This window comes from Lagenorhynchus albirostris, chromosome 8, assembly GCF_949774975.1.
Source record: "Lagenorhynchus albirostris chromosome 8, mLagAlb1.1, whole genome shotgun sequence".
Lineage (NCBI taxonomy): Eukaryota > Metazoa > Chordata > Mammalia > Artiodactyla > Delphinidae > Lagenorhynchus > Lagenorhynchus albirostris.
In genome coordinates, this window is record NC_083102.1 from 16,124,301 (window position 1) to 16,130,898 (window position 6,598).

Below are 6,598 nucleotides of genomic sequence, written 5' to 3' on the forward strand. Positions count from 1 at the left end.
ATATGATCCAGGACCTCGGAAAAAGAATGGAGGCAAAGATCAAGAAGATGCAAGAAATGTTTAACAAAGACCTAAAAGAATTAAAGAACAAACAAACACAGATGAACAATACAGTAACTGAAATGGAAAATACACTAGAAGGAATCAATAGTGGAGTAACTGAGGCAGAAGAACGGATAAGTGACCTGGAAGACAGAATGGTGGAATTCACCTGCTGCAGAACAGAATAAAGAAAAAAGAATGAAAAGAAAGAAGACAGCCTAAGAGACCTCTGGGACAACATTAAACGCAACAACATTCTCATTATAGGGGTCCCAGAAGGAGAAGAGAGAGAGAAAGGATCCGAGAAAATACTTGAAGATGTTATAGTCAAAAACTTCCATAACATGGGAGAGGAAATAGCCACCCAAGTCCAGGAAGCGCAGCGAGTCCCATACAGGATAAACCCAAGGAGAAACATGCCAAGACACATAGTAATCAAATTGGCAAAAATTAAAGACAAAGAAAAATTATTGAAAGCAGCAAGGGAAAAACAACAAATAACATACAAGGGAACTCCCATAACAGCTGATTTCTCAGCAGAAACTCTACAAGCCAGAAGGGAGTGGCATGATACACTTAAAGTGATGAAAGGGAAGAACCTACAACCAAGATTACTCTACCCGGCAAGGATCTCATTCAGATTCGATGGAGAAATCAAAAGCTTTACAGACAAGCAAAAGCTAAGAGAATTCAGCACCACCAAACCAGCTCTACAACAAATGCTAAAGGAACTTCTCTAAGTGGGAAACCCAAGAGAAGAAAGGACCTACAAAAACAAACCCAAAACAATTAAGAAAATGGTCAAAGGAGCATACATATCGATAATTACCTTAAACATGAAAGGATTAAAAGCTCCAACCAAAAGACACAGGCTTGCTGAATGGATACAAGAACAAGACCCATATATATGCTGCATATATATGCAGTCTACAAGAGACCCACTTCAGACCTAGGGACACATACAGACTGAAAGTGAGGGGATGCAAAAAGATATTCCATGCAAATGGGAATCAAAAGAAATCTGGAGTAGCAATACTCATATCAGATAAAAGAGACTTTAAAATAAAGAATGCTACAAGAGACAAGGAAGGACACTATGTAATGATCAAGGGATCAATCCAAGAAGAAGATATAACAATTATAAATATATATGCACCCAACATAGGAGCACCTCAATACATAAGGCAACTGCTACCCGCTATAAAAGAGGAAATCGACAGTAACACAATAACAGTGGGGGACTTTAACACCTCACTTACACCAATGGACAGATCATCCAAAATGAAAATAAATAAACAAGCTTTAAATGACACAATAGACCATATAGATTTAATTGATATTTATAGGACATTCCATCCCCAAACAGCAGATTACACTTTCTTCTCAAGTGCACACAGAACATTCTCCAGGATAGATCACATCTGGGTCACAAATCAAGCCTCAATAAATTTAAGAAAATTGAAATCATATCAAACATCTTTTCTGACCACAACCCTGTGAGATTAGAAATGAAATACAGGGACAAAAATGTAAAAACCACAAATACATGCAGGCTAAACAATACGTTACTAAATAACTAAGAGATCACTGAAGCAATCAAAAAATACCTAGAGACAAATGACAATGAAAACATGACGATCCAAAACCTATGGGATGCAGGAAAAGCAGTTCTAAGAGGGAAGTTTATAGCTATACAAGCATACCTCAAGAAACAAGAAAAATCTCAAATAAACAATCTAAACTTACACCTAAAGAACTAGAGAAAGAAGAACAAACAAAACCCAAAGTTAGCAGAAGGAAAGAAATCATAAAGATCAGAGCAGAAATAAATGAAATAGAAAAAAAGAAAACAATAGCAAAGAACAATAAAACTAAAAGCTGGTTCTTTGAGAAGATAAACAAAATTGATAAACCATTAGGCAAACTCATCAAGAAAAAAGGGAGAAGACTCAAATCAATAGAATTAGAATGAAAAAGGAGAAGTAACAACTGACACTGCAGAAATACAAAGGATCATGAGAGATTACTACAAGCAATTCTATGCCAATAAAATGGACAACCTGGAAAAAATGGACAAATTATTAGAAAAGTATAACCTTCCAAGACTGAACAAGACTGAAATTATGAACAGACCAATCACAAGTAATGACATTGAAACTGTGATTAAAAATCTTCCAACAAACAAAAGTCCAGGACCAGACGGCTCCACAGGTGAATTCTATCAAAAATTTAGAGAAGAGTGAACACTCATCCTTCTCAAACTCTTGCAAAATATACCAGAGGGAGGAACACCCCCAAACTCATTCTACAAAGCCATCATCGACCTGATACCAAAATCAGACTAAGATGTTACAAAAAAAGGAAACTACAGGCCAATATCACTGATGAACATAGATGCAAAAATCCTCAACAAAATACTAGCAAACAGAATCCAGCAGAAGATTAAAAGGATCGTACACCATGATCAAGTGGGGTTTATCCCAGGAATGCAAGAATTCTACAATATATGCAAATCAATCAATGTGATACACCATATTAACAAATTGAAGGATAAAAACCATATGATCATATCATTAGATGCAGAAAAAGCTTTTGACAAAATTCAACACTGATTTATGTTAAAAACTCTCCAGAAAGTGGGCCTAGAGGGAACCTACTTCAACATAATAAAGGCCATATACAACAAACCCACAGCAAGCATCATTCTCAATGGTGAAAAACTGAAAGCATTTCCTCTAAGATCAGGAACAAGACAATGAATCCACTCACATCACTATTATTCAACATAGTTCTGGAAGTCCTAGCAATGGCAATCAGAGAAGAAAAAGAAGTAAAAGGAATACAGATTGGAAAAGAAGAAGTAAAACTGTCACTGTTTGCAGATGACATGATACTATATACATAGAGAATCCTAAAGATGCTACCAGAAAATTACTAGAGCTAATCAATGAATTTGGTAAAGTTGCAGGATACAAAATTAATGCACAGAAATCTCTTGCATTCCTATACACTAATGATGAAAAATCTGAAAGAGAAATTATGGAAACACTCCCATTTACCATTGCAACCAAAAGAATAAAATACCTAGGAATAAACCTACCTAGGGAGACAAAAGACCTGTATGCAGAAAACTATAAGACACTGATGAAACAAATTAAAGATGATACCAACAGATGGAGAGATACGCCATGTTCTTGGATTGGAAGAATCAATATTGGAAAATGACTATATTACCCAAAGCAATCTACAGGTTCAATGCAATCCCTATCAAATTATCAATGGCACTTTTTACAGAACTAGAAAAAAATATCTTAAAATTTGTATGGAGACCCAAAAGACCCTGAATAGCCAAAGCAGTCTTGAGGGAAAAAAACGGAGCTGGAGGAATCAGACTCCCTGACTTCAGAGTATACTACAAAGCTACAGTAATCAAGACAATATGGTACTGGCACAAAAACAGAAACATAGATCAATGGAACAAGACAGAAAGCCCAGAGATAAACCCACACACCTATGGTCAACTAATCTATGACAAAGGAGGCAAGCATATACAATGGAGAAAAGAAAGTCTCTTCAATGAGTGGTACTGGGAAAACTAGACAGCTACATGTAAAAGAATGAAATTAGAACACTCCCTAACACCATACACAAAAATAAACTCAAAATGGATTAGAGACCTAAATGTAAGTCCGGACACTATAAAACTCTTAGAGGAAAACATAGGAAGAACACTCTTTGACATAAATCACAGCAAGAGATTTTTTGATCCACCTCCTAGAGTAATAGAAATAAAAACAAAAATAAACGAGTGGGACCTAATGAAACTTCAAAGCTTTTGCACAGCAAAGGAAACCATAAACAAGACGAAAAGACAACCCTCAGAATGGGAGAAAATATTTGCAAACAAATCAACGGACAAAGGGTTAATCTCCATAATATATAAACAGCTCATGCAGCTCAACATTAAAAAAACAAACAACCCAATCCAAAAATGGGCAGAAGACCTGAATAGACATTGCTCCAAAGAAGACATACTGATGGCCACGAAGCACATGAAAAGCTGCTCAACATCACTAATTATTAGAGAAATGAAAATTAAAACTACAATGAGGTATCATTTCACACCAGTTAGAATTGGCATCATCAGAAAATCTACAAACAACAAATGCTGGAGAGGGTGTGGAGAAAAGGGAACCCTCTTGCACAGGTGGTGGGAATGTAAATTGATACAGCCACTTTGGAGAACAGTATGGAGGGTCCTTAAAAAACTAAAAATAGAATTACCATATGATCCAGCAATCCCACTACTGGGCATATACCCAGAGAAAACCATAAATTCAAAAGGACACATGCACCCCACTGTTCACTGAAGCACTATTTACAATAGCCAGGTCATGGAAACAACCTAAATGCCCATCGACAGATGAGTGGATAAAGAAGATGTGGTACATATATACAATGGAATAATGCTCATCCACGAAAAGGAACAAAATTGGGTCATTTGTTGAGACGTGGATGGATCTAGAGACTGTCATACAGAGTGAAGTAAGTCAAAAAGAGAAAACAAATATAATTTAACACATATATGTGGAACCTAGAAAAATGGTACAGATGAACCGGTTTGCAGGGCAGAAATAGAGACACAGATGTAGAGAACAAACGTATGGACACCAAGTGGGGAAAGCGGCGGGGGGGTTGTTGTTGTTGGTGTGATGAATTGGGCTATTGGGATTGACATGTATACACTGATGTGTATAAAATTGATGACTAATAAGAACCTGCTGTATAAAAAAAACCAAAAACCAATAAAACAAAATAAAATAAAATAGCAATAAAAACTATAAACTGTCTGCAAATAAATCCAACAAATGATGTTCAAGTTGTGAATGTTAAAATTATAAAACTTTCTGAAGAACACTGAAAATATTTAAATGGAAGGAAAGATAGTATATGACAGATTTTTCCAATGAACATGTCCCTTCTGAATACTTTATTGTGCATGACACAGGATTTAGGAAATAATCCTCAATTTATGCTATAACTTTTTGACAGAATTTGCATGTGATATCATTGTTTTCATAGTCTTTGAGGGCTTGTTGTGACTTTCATCACTAATATTTATGCTATTAGGATTCAATAAACAAGTCAATCATTGCATAAACAGCATCTATCTATCTACCTACCTACCTACTTACCTACCTAACCTATCTATTGTGTTTGGAAGAAGCAAGTATAACGTTTTGTCTTCTGTGTCCCTGAAATGTGTGAAATTAAACTGTATATTTTGCTAAACTCAGACTATACCCATATAGTTAGATTCTTTTTGCAACATTGTCTAATTTTCATTTTTTCTTTGTCACCTCTTGATCTATGATGGATGGTTGGGTGTTGCTTTCTTAAATCCCAATTCACAACAGAAAGTACTGCTTCGCTACACTGCCAAATGCTTCAACGTCTCAATGTCATTATAAATATTTCATAACTTCCTATGTGGACACAGACTCTTACTCCTTGTCTTATTTTAGTAACCTCCAAAATATCTGCATGGTTCTCTCTGGGGCAATTTTTCTCCCATTTTCAATTTTCTTCCCTACTGTTTACCTATATATTACGAGATTTCTTTCCCCCCAGAAAATTGCTTCTGTGTAGAAGAACTTGCTATCTTGGATAAAATGGTCAGAGAGTACAAACTGCCACCTCGTCCTTTCAAGAGGAGATCTAATTACCCAGCTGGCGCTACAGAATACAAACATTTTCACTCTGGACAGTGTTTATCTGTTTTTCTGCAAGTATATCACTTTGGAAAGCTACTTGCTCAGCTAATCTGTAACTGTCATGGAAATGTAATTTTTTTCCCTCTTCCAAACAAACAACAGGCACCTGGTAAGACTGCCTTATGCACCCATGCATTCAAGTCTAACTGTTTCCATGGAAACCTAGAAAACCCCTTGTGCAAGGTTCCCAGCATCTTGTCACATTTCCCTTTTCTCTATGCTGCTCTATCTCTCCATTCCTTCAGTGCACTTGCATGAAATTACAGTGCTTTGCAACAGCTCTGTAATAGACTTCTTTTCCATTCTTGCCCTTGTCAGTGATTCATTCTTGCCATGTTAGAGGGCAGAAACTGGGTCTTATTCATATGTGTAGCCTCCTCAGTACTTTGTCCAGCGCCTTAGACTTAATGGGCACTCAAAGCATATTTGTTGAATTGCATTGGAGTAAGGGCTTACTGTCTTAGTGAGTTTTACTTTTGTGATATCTAAAACACGCTCATTAAGCACTTCTTCAACAGAATAACTGGAAAGATAAAAAGAGCCTGCTGACTGAATACACAGTTTAAACCACCAATTTATATACTTCCAAACTAAACATGAATTTTCAGCCCTTTCTCATATCTTGAAATTTTTGAAGTCTATAAAATTTAGAAATGAAGGAGAGTGAATTAATATCTATTGAGCAAATACTAAATATTAAGCATTGCAATTTTTATTTCCCTGTGAATTCAGTATCATCATCTATAGGATCTGAGTATTAAAACCTTAGGAGATAGAGTACA